This window comes from Chiloscyllium plagiosum, unplaced genomic scaffold (assembly GCF_037043375.1).
Source record: "Chiloscyllium plagiosum isolate Xiang-an unplaced genomic scaffold, Cpla_swu_hap1 HiC_scaffold_28, whole genome shotgun sequence".
Taxonomy (NCBI): domain Eukaryota; kingdom Metazoa; phylum Chordata; class Chondrichthyes; order Orectolobiformes; family Hemiscylliidae; genus Chiloscyllium; species Chiloscyllium plagiosum.
Genome location: NW_028270166.1, coordinates 18,557,974 through 18,574,976, shown reverse-complemented (window position 1 = coordinate 18,574,976; position 17,003 = coordinate 18,557,974). Strand labels below are relative to the sequence as shown.

At 41.4% G+C, this 17,003-nt stretch overlaps 1 long non-coding RNA gene across 6 annotated transcripts in view; it reads left to right on the top strand.

Annotated features, from left to right (window-relative positions):
* Positions 1–445: 445 nt before the first annotated feature.
* The window catches only part of LOC148142501 (uncharacterized), a 103,582-nt gene continuing 87,024 nt past the window's right edge, over positions 446–17,003 (top strand). For 3 of the 6 annotated variants that reach the window (XR_015751822.1, XR_015751816.1, XR_015751821.1), the window contains exons 1-2: positions 446–1,141; positions 7,042–7,119. This is a non-coding gene — a long non-coding RNA (uncharacterized LOC148142501). The remainder of the gene's footprint in view (positions 1,142–7,041; positions 7,120–17,003) is intronic. The other 3 variants (XR_015751814.1, XR_015751818.1, XR_015751823.1) reach the window with 1 other exon arrangement.

Here is a 17,003-nt window from a genome sequence, read left to right as displayed (position 1 = left end):
GAGGCCTCTGCATGGCAAAGACATCAAAGAACATGCTCTCTGCTTCCAAGAGGCAGGGGATCGAGGGGAGGAAGGGAAAGAAAACCTAACCACATCACAGCAACAAATAACAATCACTAACCACCACCCCCCGCTATTGAAAGCAGCTCTTGGAGGTCAGACATGTGAAATAAAGCAGAAGTGTTTGGAAGAAAGGGGTCGTTCGTGTTGTTCACTGTGAGAGAGAGCAGCCTGTCATCAGTGGTTTCGAGCAAGGGCTTGGGTCGAGTAGTTAGTATTTAGATTCACAGCTGAATAAGCATGGGCCTGGAGCCAGCAAAGGAAAATAAACCACAGCTCTCCACTGACTGAGGGAAGTTAGACATGATGGCCATCTTAAGAAAATATCAAATATGATTACATGAAGGGATATCATTTTGAATACAAATAGTCGAAGGTTTTGATTTTGATGAAGTGGCAGCAGAAAATCACATAGCACAGTAGTACAGTCATTTCCTGTTAACTGCATAACCGATTTGTTATGAAATATATGGAGAAGGGGTATCTTGATTCAGAGCAGCTTATGATGAAACAATTAGTAAGATTCTTGGCATGAAAACTTCAGAGTTTTGTTTGGTGACACAGATTTCAGAAATAATCCAGTTTAACCTCTAGGATTCCGACTTTAATGGACCTGTTACTTTCTGTAGAAGGTGTAACCTGACTTCCTGGTAATGCAATTTTCTGTTGTAAATTTAACTCGTGCACACAGATGGATCTCCAGTTTCTATCTTTTCTGTATTTGGGCTTAAATGTATAACCGAGGGCCTGACCTCCATTTGGAGATTATTGACGGAAGAAGGAAAGTGAAACTGCATTTGCGTAGGCACTGCGTGCTCATGAGAGTTGTTTATCCAGACAGTTTTAATTAACTGCAATTGACTTTCACAAAATAAATACTTTATGTCATGATTCTGCTGTTCACTTGATGTCAGGCTTGGCTGAATAATAGCATCACAGTTTGAAGATTGGGGTACCAGACCATTCCAGAAGCATGAACACACAGAGACTGGCACTTCAGTGCAAGACCATGAGGAAAGCTTGCACTGGCAGAGGTGCTGCTCTCTTGGATGAGTTGGAAAATTCGTGTCTGCCCTCTCAGGTAGGTGCAGAATATCCTATGGATGTAATTAAAGATATTAAGGAAATTCTCCTAATGTGTTCTCACTAAATTGAAAGATTAAAGAAAAGCAGGTGATCTAGTTGGGCGGCACTGCTGCCTCACAGCGCCAGAGACCTGGGTTCATTTCCCGCCTCAGGCGACTGACTGTGTGGAGTTTGCACATTCTCCCCGTGTCTGTGTGGGTTTCCTCCGGGTGCTCTGGTTTCCTCCCACAGTTCAAAGATGTGCAGGGCAGGTGAATTGGCCATGCTAAATTGCCTGTAGTGTTAGGTGAAGGGGTAAATGTAGGGGTATGGGTGGGTTGCGCTTCGGCAGGTCGGTGTGGACTTGTTGGGCCGAAGGGCCTGTTTCCACACTGTAAGTAATCTAATCTAGTCATGCAAATATATAAATTATGTTCAGAAATAGTCCATTCAGCCCTTGAATGTTCCCTCAGCTGACAAGGTTATGGCTGATCTGATTCTGGCCTCAACTCTTTTTTTCTCACTTGCCACTCCTCACCCACCAAAATTACCCAAAAGTTTTGACTCCTTTGTTAGTCAAGAATCCATCTACATTTGCCTTAAAAGCATTTAATGACCCTTGTCTTCACTGTTTCCTGGAGAAGAGAGTTCAACAGACACACATTGTTTAAGGAAACAAAATTCTTCTCATCTTTGTCTTAAATAGACTTTTTAGACTTGGACCCTCAGTTCTAGTCTCTTACACAAGGGAAAGCAAATGTGAGGTTATTCATTTCAGACAGAAAAAGGGTAGATCAGGGTATTTTTCAGAAAGTACGGAGTTAAACACAATGGATGCCCAATGACATTTGAGGGTTCAGGTGCATTGCTCTTTATAATGCCACAAACCAGATTCAATAGTCAGGAAGGCTAATGGAAGGCTGGTCTTCATATCTAAGAACGGATGGAGTATAAGTATGCAGATGTTATGTTGCAGTTATACAAAACCCTAGTTAGATCCCAGGATAGAGTACTATGAGCAGATCTGGACACAACACCTGAGGAAGGATGCTTTGTCGTGGTTGTGCGTATGTTCGCCGAGTTGGGAAGTTTATTTGCAGACGTTTCGTCCCCTGTCCAGGTGACACCTTCAGTGCTTTGGAGCCTCCTGTGAAGCGCTGCTGTACTGTGTCATCTGGAATTTATTTGGTTTCGTTCCTGCTGCTTCTGGTTGTCGGTCCCAGTTGTTCGTCGTAAGGACCGGTATATTGGGTCTAGTCTATGTGTTTGTTGATGGAGTCCGTGGATGAGTGCCATGCTTTTAGACATTCTCTGACTGTCCTCTGTTTAGCTTGTCCTATGATGGTTGTGTTGTCCAGGTCGAATTTGTGGCCCCTGTCATTTGTGTGTATGGCTACTAGGGACAGCTGGTTGTGGTGTTTAGAGGCTGTTTGGTGTTCATGGATGCGGATTGTTAGTTGCCTGGCTGTTTTGGCCCTGGGCAGAGTCAACGCAGCTTTATAATGATGATACCTGGACTTCAGCAGTTAAGTTATGAGAAGAGATTAGACAAATTAGACCTTTATTCTTCAGAATTTAGAAGTCTAAGGGGTGATCTAATCAAGGTCCTCAGGATACTAACAGGAAAAGACAGGGTAGATAAAACTAATTTCACTGGGTGAAGATTCTAGAACCAGGGGTATAGTCTAAGAATTAAGACCAGGCCATTGTGGAGAGATGTTAAAAAAAACACTTTCACATGCAAAGGGTAGTAGAGTTTGGAACTCTCTTCCTCAAATGGTGGTTGATGCTAATTCAATTGTTAACTTTAAATCTGAGAAAGGCAAATGTTTATTATACGAGGGTTTCATGGGATATGGGACAAAAGCAGGCTTGTGGAGTTGGGCCACAGATTAGCCATGATCTTACTGAATGGCGGAGTGGGCTCGAAGGGCTGAATGTCTTACTCCTGTTTCTGTGTTCCTATCTTTTCAGCGTCTATCCTGTCAAATTCCCCTCCGGATCTTATGTTTCAATGAGATTATCTCCCATTCCTCCAAACTCCAATGGATGCAAATCTATCAGGTCTAGCATTTCCTCATCAAACTAGCCCTCATCCCAAATAAGTTGAGTGAACCTTATCAGAACTACTTCTAATCCAGTGATATCCTTTCTTAGATAGGGAGACTAAAACAGTACAACTCTAGGTGTGGTCTCACCAATGCCTTGTAGAGCTGTAGCAAAACATCTCTACATTTACAATCAATGCCAACATTCAGTTTGTCATGCTGATCACTTGCTAGCCTGCACGTTAATTCCTTGTGATTCATTGCCAACTCTGCATCTCAGAGTTCTACAGTCTCTCTCTCTCTCTTGACATTTAAATACTATACTGTTTTTCTATTGCTCATGTATTTTATTAGGATTTTGCCGTTTGCCAATATTTGCATTGTATGCATAACATTTTCAAGTGAGTGACAAAGCAGTGATTACACTACAACCTGAAGTGGTTCATTGGTTCTAAAGTGCTTTGGGCTGTCCTAAGGTCACTTAAGGTGCAAGTTGCAAAATATTACTTCTTTAAATTTCATGCAATGACATCTTACATTCATTCAGAACGTTGGCAAGGCTGTACACACTTGAGTGACGCCATGCAGTGTGGGCTCTGTTGTGTTCACTGGGAAAGGTCAGAGAATCATTGAATCCATTAAGTGTGAAAACAGACCATTCAGTCCACACCACCCCTCCAAAGAGCATCCCACCCCAATCCTATCCCTATAATCCTGCATTTCCCAGGGCTAACCCACCTAGCCTCAGACAGCGTGGGCAGTCTAGCATGGCCATTCCACCTAACCTGCACATCTCTGGACTGTGGGAAGAAACTGGAGCACTTGGAGGAAATCCACACTGATATAGGGAAAAATGTGCAAACTCCACCTAGATGGTCAGCCAAGGATGGAATCAAACCTGTGTCCCTGGTGCTGTGAGGCAGCAGTGTTAACCACTGAACCACCGTGCCACCAATGGTGTTTCAGGTTGAGTTGTTTGACAACCCCCACCATCCCCATTGTATCATTAAGCAACATGTTATGATCATTCAGGCTTTGTCACTCATTAATATGGGCACTTAAAAAAAACAGCCTGGCTAGAAGCAAGTTGGTAGCAGCAGTTTTAATGTTTGTGAGAATTCCTTTCCATTGTACCTTCTAGAGTTACTGCCTTTCAATGCTTAGATTCCAAATATGCCATTTAATGTTGCAGGCCTATTTTAATAGTGACCTCAACCTTCAGGCAACTTTTCCATGTTAGTTGTTACACCATTACCTATAGTCTCTGAAGAAGAATTTCCAAATGAGTCAATATTGTGCTGACTCCTTAAGATAGGGAAGGTTTATTTCTTTAAATGAGGCAAAATTTTCAATATCCTTACAGTGCCATTTTGTCAGCTATCAGAAAACATTTACAATGTGCAGCTGAATCCTGCAAAATGAAAAATTGTGTTTGCCAACAAGTGTTTGACTTGGCTGAGGATCCATATAGCTGCTATATAAAAATTCTGATCTGTCAGATTTGTACTTCAGCCCAGTATTTTGCAAAAGGCTGTTAGTGTGCAAATGACATGAATGCATTGGATAACCTATAAAATATTAAATGTGTCAAACAATGGATATACAAACAATTTTCATAACAAATAATAGTTGGATCACAATTTTTAAAGCTGAATGTGTTGCTTGCATATGAATAATAGTCCTGGAATTGTTGGAGAGATTACAAAATTAAGTCTATTAAGGATAAAACATTCATTTCAACTTGGTTTATCCATCCAATAATGACCTTAAATTCCAGTATCTATGTGGATTTTAAATTATCCCAGTATTTTTGCCTTTATGTTTGCACCCAAGAGTTTAACCCAGGCACAGATCACATTTTAGATTTAGATTTTTTTTTGTCATCTGTACGTTTTGTGTGAAGAATTTTAATTAGACTGAAATGGTAGCCTTTTATTCCACTGTTATAATTTACACTGAAGCATTTTGCAGGTTACCTCACCAAAACATAACAATAAAACAAGTTCTTTGATACCAGCTTTCCAAACAGATGAACTCAAGTTTTTCCACTATTAAGTCAAAAGTTCAGATCTTGGACTCTACAAACAATTCTCTGCACCTACTTCCAACACTTGGTGATCAGAGCTCTAGAACACTATTTCAAAGTGACTAGGCTAACACCATTGGAAAAAGAGAACAGGGATAGCATGCAAAGCATGAATCAGAGGCTCAGTGGTAGCCCTCTCACCTCTAAGTCAAAAGATTGTGGTTGAAAGCTCAACTCAAGGCCTTGACTTATCTAATCTTGATTGTAAAATCATGTTGCATTGTTGGAGAGCTCATCTTATGTGTTAGGTCAAGACCACAGTGCCTTTTTGAGGTAGATTTAAATGATCCCATGGCATTTTTCTCAGAAGAGTCGGAAATTTTTCCAGTGTGCCGGCCAACATTCCTTCTTTAACCAACACCACAAAAAGAAATTAGACTTTCAATCTTTGGTCCCATAAAGGCCAAACTGTTCTTCTGGTTTTCCAAGTTGCACTTTTATTTCCTAATAAGGGTCCAGAAAATATCAGGGCCTCTACTGTTTAGGAATGCAATGTTGGGATGAGCAATCGTATAGATTTTGCAATGGAACGTGTTGACAGGAAAGACAGCCAGATGAGAGATTTCATGGAATCTCTGCCTTTTCTCAAATCCAAACTTTTGCTTTCCTTGACCAAATTACTGCCAATCTCTGCTAGAATGGCAAGTGAAGTAGCAATGGAAACCATGACTGTATCTATAATACAAAGCGCTCTAGGGATGCTATTAAGCCTTAGCACTATTAACATTGACAAGCCAATGAGTTTTCCTGATCAACAAGTCATTTTTTCTGACAGAGAAGTGAAAAAATTTCCATTGTTGTTGGAATTTAAAACATTTTTAAGCATTTCTCTAAATGGAGTTATGTTGTTAAAAAAACAATTATTTCTGCTTTATTTCCTCAACATTACAATTAAGATCTCCAATTAGCAACAAAATAAATTAACTAAGCCCTCTGACCCTCGTCACCCACCCACACACACACTTACAGCAGCAGATACAGCAATTGTTTTTATACACAAGTCAGGCTCTTGTATCAGATCAGGTAGTATCAGGTAGCACAAAGATACCTGAGATCTGAAATGAAAACATAAATTGCTCATGAAACTCAACAAGTCTGATGGCATCTGTGGGATAAAGAACAGAGTTATAGTTTTAAGTCCGGTAACACTTCATCAGAACGATTCGCAGCTAGGGAAAAATGGTATGTATGTTGCAGCTGAAGTTGGGAGGGGATGGGAGAATGCTGGAGTTGGAGTTGGTTGAGGGGAGAGGTGAGTGGTAGATAGAAATAGAACTCAGAGAGAGAGAGGGAGAGAGAAAGAGGTATGAAAGGAGTGAGTAAACAAAGAGATTATGGATGGTAGGCCAGGACAGAGGAAAAGCTGAATATGTGTTAATAAGAGCTTAGAGTAGGAGAAAATGGTTGACCTGTATTGAATGCAACTCATATTGTGTTATAATAGGCCTAGGAGTAATTGAGGAGTATACTGTGCTAAAAGCAACCCATGTCCGGGTGTGGGATGGATAAAAAACATAGCAGGATGGAATCAGGCTCTATAGATTTTGAGGTCATGTCCTAGAGACTGCAGGGTCACCAAAGGGAAAATGTGATGTTGTTCTTTGAGCTTGTGCTGAGGATTGCTGGAATACTGCAGAGGCGTGTGATGGAAATGTTGGCCAGTATCAGATAGCCAAATTCTGGGTTATTCACTCAAACATTGATGAATGTCAAACAATTATTAAGCAAAAGAAAAGGTTAAGTAAGCTGGCAGTCATATGAATAATTGCTACTCCTCCCCAGTGACATCACCAGAAGCCAACGTCTGGATTCTTTCACTTGGCCAACTCCGATCCATCAATTATCTGGGCGTCTACCTCTGTGAGTACTTATCCTGTCAGCTTCTTTTATTGAACAAGTCAATGTGACTGTTCATCATAAAAAGGGGTTGTATAAACTCTTTGCTAGAAAACTTTATCAAAATAAGGTATGAAAAACAGAATTTTAGTGCCAAAGGCTTCCTCAGTAAATGAGGAACACTTGCTTGAAAAATGGGATAGGAATAAAATTAACTTAATTGTTAGTTACGTACAGTATGTATATGAAAGTTCTGAGACACACTCTTGTGACCACAGTATCAAAATGAACATTCAAAGCAACATCATCAGAATTAATGCCTTGATTCATCTGTGCAATTCTGGTCTCCTTCTATCGGAAGGATGTTGTGAAACTTGAAAGGATTCAGAAAAGATTTACAAGGATGTTAACAGGGTTGGAGGATTTGACCTATTGGGAGGGGCTGAATAGGCTGGGGCTGTTTTCCCTGGCTTGAAAGGCTGGGGGTGGGGAGTGGGGGGCGGTGACCTTTATAGAGGTTTATAAAATTATGAGGGGAATGGTTGAATAAATAGTCAAAGTCTTTTCCCTGAGGTGGGGGAGTCCAGAACTAGAGAGCATAGAATTATGGTGAGAGGGAAAAGATATAAAAGAGACCTAAGGGGCAACTTTTTCGCACAGAGGCTGGTACGTGTGTGGAATGAGCTGCCAGAGGAAGTGTTGGAGGCTAGCACAGTAGCAACATTTAAAAGGCATCTGGAATGGTTTATGAATGGAAGGGTTGGAGAGTTATGGGCCGGGTGCTGGCAGGTGGGTTGGGTTGGGATATCTGGTTGGCATGGACAAGTTGGAGCGAAGGGTCTATTTCCATGATGTACATCTCTATGACTCAATGAAAAGTGGAAACAAAATAACTGTCTAAGTCAACTGTTGTGGTCTTGGCACAGTGGTAACGCCCCTGTCTGTAAGGTCTTAGGTTCAAATCCCATCTGTCCTTGAGGTGTGTTATGGCATGTCTGAGAACATTGGTTAACATAACTACAAAGTGTTAAAGGCACTAATTGAAGGTAGATTATTGCTTTCTCAATAGCTCTCAGATAACTGTAAGAGAGATTTAAAGAACAACCAGGATTCAGATGTGGTGTTTCTGAAATTATGATAAACAAACAAGAAAGTCCCAGCAGAAATTCATCTCCTTTCCCTCCTGGATCTTTTGTAGGTACGAGCTGCATTCTTTTTAATAGTAGAATGAGAAATATTTGATGAATCAAGGCTAGATACAAGTGGCTAGTCTAGTTTATTCCTCAGCTAGCAAATGAACAAGAAGTCATACAATGCTCACTTATTTTACTCAAAATTTTTCTCACTGGGAAATATCGGGTGGAAGGAGGGAAGTGAAACATTAATCTCTGTACTCTTTTGAGTACATCTGGTCAGCATGGACAAGTTGGAGCGAAGAGTCTATTCACTCAAACAGGGCCAGTGTCAAGGTCTCCTTTTATGAAAAAGAAAACTTTGACAGTACAACCTTGATATAAAAGCTATTTCCCCACTGACCCTGCTGCACCTCTGCAAGTTAAAATGTCCAAAGGGTTTGCAATTTGAGTTACTTTGCATTCATGCTGGTGGCATGTGGCACTTAATGAGCTGTGAATACTCCTGCAAATACTCCTGTGAATACTCCTGTGACTACCCGTGTGCAGATATTCGGAGTCAGCAATTTCCTGGAAATTACTTCCACCTGCCTGTTACTCACCCTTCATCTCCAAAAGCTCACTCTCTTGGCATGTGACTACACAGCTCACAAAATTACATAACACAAAGCACAGGGAGATTCCTTTCCTCACAAGCTGGTCTTCCACAGTGAATGGATGTTCTTTTCTCATCATGAGATGTAGAAACAAAATAATGATTAATCATTCTGACCACATCAGCACTTTTTTCCACACTGTAAGTAAGTAATCTAATCTCTGTTTTAAAATCCCTTCACCCTAGTCAAAGAAAAATCCCTTTTGCAGTATTTTGGCTACCGCAGAATGCTTCATACTACATTAAAGTATATTTGCTTGTGTGCATAGTTACAAAGATTTTTAAAGAATTCATTCATGGAATGCTGACTGGACCAGCACTCATTGCTCACCCCTTAGTTCACTTCAGAAAGTTGTGGTGAGTTGTTATCTTAAAAATGCTGCTGTCCACTTCCTACACCCACAGTACCGTTAGGAAGGGATTTTGACCCAGCGACCTTGAAGGAATGATCTAATATTTCCAAGCTTGGATGGTGAATGACTCAGGGAGGGATTTGCAGTGTAATGGTGTTCCTATCTACTGCCTTTGTCCCTCGAGATGCTAGTGGTTGTGGGCTTGGAAGACATTATCCAAGGAGCCATGGTGACTTTCTGCAATGCTTCTTCGAGATGGTGCTTACTGCTGCATTTATTTTCCTTCCCAAATCTGTCTTCTGCCACTAGAAAAAAACCCCAAAACCTGGTACCTCGCGGTCTTTAGTTTCCTTGAGAAGCAGCCTTCCTTTGTTGGTGAGTCTAGAGAATAATTAGGCTATTCCACAGCAGGTGCCATCACAGCCACGCCCGGTCCTGTCTGCAGGGCATCAGGGAGAAAAATGGTGCCATTTTGTCTTTGTTAAATCTCATCTGGCAGCACTTCTGTGTGGAAGTCAAGAGACAGGATGTGTCCTCTGATATTTGGAATCTTATAAAAATGGTGCCATTTTGTCTTTGTTTAAAATCTCATCTGGCAGCGCCTCTATGTAGAAGTCAAGAGGCAGGATGTGTCCTCTGATATTTGGAATCAGATTTTGGGACTGTTTTGAGATCCCAAACTCCCAGTGAGTGAAACAGACGGAGGGGAGTCAAAAGGGAGGGGGCACCCTCATATTTGACCCAGAGATAGATTTACTGTCCGGATAGTGCTGGTTGGTTGGGTGAATTTTCAAAGCTTAGGTAATTTGATTATTTGGAAATATTTACTGGTGGAAATAAAACTAGTCAGTCATGTGTAGTAACTTTCTGGATATTAAAAATAAATTTGAAGCTGAAGGGCCAAGCAGGAGCCTTTCCAGAAGACTGTAATGGAAAAGGAGCAAGTCAGAGGGCGCTTCAAGATGGTGGCCCCCTTCTCTTCAATTTATTAAAAGCTAAATTAAAACCAGCTTTTGAAACCAGTCCATCACTCTGGCATGGAAGAGGCGTGGGTGCCCTCTGAAGGGCATCATGCACCCAGACTTGCAGGGACGGCTATAGTCTGGCTTTAACTCTGTCTCTGGGTCTGGCACTAGGAGACTGCTTCCAGGTCCCCACTAATTGTAGGCATTTAGAGGCTGCTAATACTTTGTCTTAAATAACTCTCAATGAGCTGGTCAGCACTGGCTGCACACTGTGCGGTCAGGTAGTCCTGCCACTTCCAGTTCACCCCTCACACCTTCTGTAAAAACAGAAGGAGTGGGAGAGGGTAGCGGGGTTTACAATCAGGGAACTGTCATGTTCAGTGATGGGGCTGTTCTTAGCTCTTGCCCCCACACCCCAGATCCTGATGTCACTGGAGGCTGAGAGGCCGACTCAAGGACAGAAGCAGCTCAAAAGCGGAGTCACGTCCGCATGTCCAAGATTTGTCACAGCAGATAAAAAGACTGAAACTATTTCTTTTTGTTTTTGAACAATGCAACTCACCTACCTAGCAGTCTTGACAAATTTCGACAGAACAGCTTCTTGCAAAATGTACTATCCAGAAATGAAAGAGAAAGCTTCAGACTGTGGCTTAGAGCCAAGTGAAGTCAGTAGCAGTAGCAACCTACAAGCACTTTCCAAAGAAATCCGTGCCCTATGGGTCACCCGCATCTGATTGTGGAATTAATTACTTTGAAGCTTGTCATAGAGCTTAATCCCCTCAGCAAGGTGAAAGTGGAATGTGATTTTTCTTCTTCTTTCTGGGCTGGTATTGCCAAGGCAATGTTTAAAAATTAAGCACAAGTAGTAGGATCCATTCTGTCTGTCTAGCCTCTTGTATCATTTGAACCTGTCAAAGATACAGCTCTCTTGACGTCACTTGCTGATGGATTAGGTGCCTGTTGAAGCCTGTCTACTCAAATGGTGAATTGGAGATGAAACAAAATGCGTCAATCATCTAATTACTAACATTAAACAGAATCCATGGTATTGATTCAAAACACTTTGACCTTCGACTCATGGTAATATCTTGGTTACTATTGAAATAATAATTGCAAACTTCCTGCCGGTTGTGTGCATTATAACAGAAGCATTTAGTTTTTAAGAAGTTGTACAGTTTTAGAGTTATTGCCCGGGATTTGTCAATCACGCCAATGAAAGATCAGGACTTCACCTGCCATTTCAGCTTTAAGCCTGGTTTACATATCCCTGTGTAATATGGCAGTGCTGTTGCACAGCAAGAAGAGAGATCCCAATTAAGGGGGCATGAACAACTCAATGGTCAGATTTCTCATTTATATCTTGGAAGAAATAGAGGGTTTGGTTAAGAAAAAGAAGGAAGCATATGTAAGTTATTGACAGGATAGAAGGAGTGAATTCTTAGAAGAGTATAAAGGAAGTAGGAGTATACTTAAGAGGGAAATCAGGAGGGCAAAAAGGGGACATGAGATAGCTTTGGCAAATAGAATTATGGAGAATCCAAAGGGTTTTGACAAATATATTAAGGACGAAAAGGTAACTAAGGAGAGAATAGGGCCCCTCAAAGATCAGCAAGGCAGCCTTTGTATGGAACCACAGAAAATGGGGGAGATACTAAATGAGTATTTTGCATCAATGTTTACTGTGGAAAAGGACATGGAAGATATAGACTACAGGAAATTAGATGGTGACTCGTTGCAAAATGTCCAGATTACAGAGGAGGAAGTGCTGGATGTCTTGAAATGGATAAAGGTAGATAAATCCCCAGGACCTGATCAGGTGTACCTGAGAACTCTGTGGGAAGCGAAAGGAGTGATTGCTGGGCCTCTTGCTGATATATTTGTATCATCAATAGTCACAGGTGAGATGCCGGGAGACTGGAGGTTGGCTAATGTGGTGCCACTGTTTAAGAAGGGTGGTAAGGACAAGCCAGGAAACCATAGACTGGTGAGCCTGACCTCGGTGGTGGGTAAGTTGTTGGAGGGAATCCTGAGGGACAGGATGTACATGTATTTGGAAAGGCAAGGACTTATTAGGGATAGGCAGCATGGCTTTGTGCATGGGAAATCATGTCTCACAAACTTGATTGAGTTTTTTGATGAGGGCAGAGCAGTAGATGTGATCTATATGGACTTCAATAAGGCATTCGAAAGGTTCCCCAGGGGAGACTGATTAGCAAGATTAGATCTCATGGAATACAGGGAGAATTAGCCATTTGGATACAGTATTGGCTCAAAGGTAGAAGACAGAGGGTGATGGTGGAGGGTTGTTTTTCAGACTGGAGGCCTGTGACCAGTGGAGTGCCACAAGATTCGGTGCTGGGTCCTCTACTTTTTCTCATTTACATAAATGATTTGGATGTGAGCATAAGAGGTACAGTTAGTAAGTTTGCAGATGACACCAAAATTGGAGGTGTAGTGGACAGCGAAGAGGGTTACCTCAGATTACAACAGGATCTGGTCCAGATGGGCCAATAGGCTGAGAAGTGGCAGATGGAGTTTAATTCAGATAAATGCGAGGTGCTGCATTTTGGGAAAGTAAATCTTAGCAGGACTTCTACACTTAATGGTAAGGTCCTAGAGAGTGTTGCTGACAAAGAGACCTTGGAGTGCAGGTTCATAGCTCCTTGAAAGTGGAGTCACAGGTAGATAGGATATTGAAGAAGGCGTTTGGTATGCTTTCCTTTATTGGTCAGGAGTTGGGAGATCATGTTGCGGCTGTACAGGACATTGGTTAGGCCACTGTTGGAATATTGCATGCAATTCTGGTCTCCTTCCTATCGGAAAGATGTTGTGAAACTTGAAAGGGTTCAGAAAAGATTTATAAGGATGTTGCCAGAGTTGGAGGATTTGAGCTATAGGGAGAGGCTGAACATGCTGGGGCTGTTTTCCCTGGAGCGTCGGAGGCTAAGGGGTGACCTTATAGAGGTTTACGAAATTATGAGGGGCATGGGTAGGATAAATAGACAAAATATTTTCCCTGGGGTCGGGGAGTCCAGAACTAGAGGAATAGGTTTAGGATGAGAGGGGAAGGATATAAAAGAGACCTAAGGGGCAACTTTTTCACACAGAGGGTGGTATGTGTATGGAATGAGCTGCCAGAAGAAGTGGTGGAGGCTGGTACAATTGCAACACTTAAGAGGCATTTTGATGGGTATATGACTAGGAAGGGTTTTGAGGGATATGGGACGGGTGCAAGCAGGTGGGACTAGATTGGGTTGGGATAACTGGTCAGCATGGACGGGTTGGACCAAAGGGTCTGTTTCCATGCTGTACATCTCTATGACTCTATGACTGAAATCAAATCCAGCAACAGTAAGTTGATGATTCCCAAAGAGACATTCAGTTACCATTAAGAAGCCTTCTTTAAGCACAGCTTTAAGATGGTGGTGACTCTTGCTTCTCCGTCTCCAAAAGTTCTTAATTGGCTTTAAAACACTCTGGTAGAACATGCTAAAGAAAGTTTTCCCCTTTTCTGAACAAAAGTAGCCATCGTTAAGCTTTAAACTGCAGTCCCTGTGATCATCACCCCTTCTATCCAGGTGGGTCTTGGTTTGGAAGTTAGAGAACACAGCCTGATAGCTATTTCTGCATCCCCCAGCCATCATTTGCATTTGACAGGGTGGAGAAGGGCAAATAGTGAAATGCTGATATGAAAAGAATAGGAGAGGACATGAGAGGACATTGGCAGACCTCCTCATGTAGTTTCACTCTTATATTTGCTATTATCCTGCCTGGATTTAGGACACAGTTTTGAGTCTGAATTGACTCAGCCATATAATTGTTAGTCTTGAGGTCCTTCTGTGGTATTCTGTGGCTAGGTATGGAGCATTCTCCAAGCCGATATACTACCTGTTCAAATTAATACCAGCCTCTACATCCAGAAACTCTGCCCAACCACAGGTTGGCTGGACAGCTAGTGTTTATAATGCAGAATGACACCAACAGCACAGGTTCATATTCCCAGCTGAGTTTGCCATGAAGGACCCTGCTTCTCAGATTCAGCCCCATCCAAGTTGGGGTGACCCTCAGGTTAAATCACCACCAGTCGACTCTTGACAGAGCAGCCCCATAATCCGGTCAGACTATGACAACTTTATCTTTACCAAGGGGATTGCCTAAATAAATTCATTATGTGGTTAAAGTGAAAAATAGAATTTGTAGCAATTTAAAGCGTTATAGAATGACTAGGCTTTACACAATTGTGGGCGAATGACCTGATGATTTTGTATCAACACTTTTCTGACAGCTTCAGTGTAACTTAACCTGAAGCAGCTGTGAGTTCCAGGCTTTGAATACTCAGGAGCGAATAAAGGGAACTGGCTATTGTTAGACAGATAAGCCCAATGCTCGGCATATGATTGTGGACTTGTCTGTACCTGCCTGGAGCAAAGATAATCTAGCAGTTTTGTTCATGGATAAAATAATTCTGTTTTATCAGCTGAAGCAAAATGTGTCTCCCCTTAGGCTCACTGGACAGTCAGAGACATTGCCTCATGCACAGAACAGATTTTCTGATTAACTATATGACAAGCCTGCACATGAATATTATAAAATGGATTCCTTGCATCATAAAGGAAGTTATCAACACATAGATGAGCAGAATCTCGGGACTGTGATGAGGTTTTTATTTAGGATCCTACAAACAATTTCAACATCCCAAGCTTAGAAGAGAACATGAATTACTAATCACAAAGGTAAATGGAAGGCCATGATGTGAGAAGGTTGGTGTAGTGATTGTAATGGGGTCAGCCAAGTGGACCTCATATATTATGAGTTCCCTGATTGGGGCTGTTAATCTGGTCCAATCAGGGAGTCCAGCCTGACAGATAAGAACACCAGTATCAGACATCCTTTCTCACTCTGAGAGCTAGTTTTGAGGGAACTGGGTTTGTGTCAAGGACTCTCCATGAGTAAATAAAAGGTGACTTGGTGATGGGATACTGGTCTCTGTGGAATTATTTCAGATGCATTTCAAAATTTATACAGAGTTCTTGTCAAACGCTATCTTGAATATTGGATTGAGTTTTGGACTTTGAATTTTTAGGATGATATAATAGTCTGAGAAAGGTATATCAGAATGATCCCTGGGTTAAATGTTTAAATTGTAAGAAGAGTCACCTTAAAGATGGATCTGGTTGCAGTATTTGCAATGATAGAAGTAATGGGGGACTTCAAACACAATAGTTTAATCTCAAACTTCAAACTAAGTCATTTTGAGGTGGAATTGTGATACATTTATTCACAAGAAAAAGGGATCTCAAAATCTCCAAAAGGCTTTTGATCCACTGTCAACTGAAGTTTTCAAGACTGAAATCGATTAATCTTTGTGAAATACAGCTATCAAGGTTTATGTCAGAAATCACAAGCTTCACCTTTCAATTTATGCAGCACTCTGAAAGGTTGTGATTTTAAATAAATCTGTTGGACTATAATCTAGTGTCGTATGACTTCTGGCTTTGTCCACCCCAGCCCAACACCAGCACCTCCACATCATATCAAGGGTTATGGAACAACAATGGGTAAATGGAGTTGAAATGCAGATCAATCATTATCTGAATCATTAGCAGAACATGCTGAACGGCTTATAATGGCCTACTCTATTTCTATCTGTCTCTTGTGTAGATAGCACTCCTTCATTCCCTTATTAGATGTGGCAATAACTTATGTTTATAGATGTGAATTAAATCTGCAAATCCACATTTCAAAAGTGCTTCCAATACAACAATTTTAATATTGCTGTTTATGTGACATAGAAATATAGTACTTGTAGGGAGAGGTTTGTCACTGTGGAACACTGAGGTACATTGCTGATGGATATGCCATCTCATAGATATTACCAGGATGGAAACACTTTAAGGGGATGTATTTCAAAATAGCTTAGTCCTGCAGATTAGTGATTTTTTTTTTATCACTGCTCGTCATGTTGAACTTTGTTATCTCAAAAGTCAATTCAGCTAGTCGGTTAAATTAGAGATTGAGAGAAAGATTATTTAAATGCCTCTTTAAAAAAACAAACTGAAAAGTAGAAAGTGACAAAAATCTAGAGACCTTCAACTCTTTGCAATTGAAAAATGCAGCTCTTTATGTAGCTTTATGTCATCTGAGCGATTATGACCCTGATGGGTCTGAATGAAGCAGTTGGATGAGGGCATTCTCACTGGGCCAGCATTTATTGCCCATTAGTGATTGCACTTACAGAAGTTGATGGTGAATATCCTACTAGAATTGCTGCAGAAGTTGGGGTATAGGTATGCCCCCAATGCTGTTGGAAAGAGAATTCTAGGATTTTGATCCAGTGATGTTGAAGGAGTGATGATTGTAGTTCTAAATCTGGATGGTGTATGGCTTGGAGGGAACTTGCAGGTTATGGTGTTCCCATGTATCTGCTACCCTTGTCCATCTAGGTAGCAGAGGTTGTGAGTTTGGAGTGTGCTGTCAGAGGAACCTGAGTGAGTTGCTACAGTGCATTTACTGATGCCTTTGCTAAGACTGCCTATTTCCACCACGAAGCCCTATTTTGCCTCAGTTCATCTGTTGTAGAATCCTTTATCCACACCTTTAGAACCTCAATATATGATTAATCCTTGTAGCCTGTCTCATTTTACCCATTGTAAATCTCATCCAAAACTCAGCTGCCCTTGTCTTAACTTGCAATGTGGAGAAATGGAGGACTGCAGATGCTGGAGATCAGAGTCGAGAGTGTGGTGCTGGAAAAACACAGGGGGTCAGGCAGCATCTGAGGAGCAGGAGAATCGATATTTTG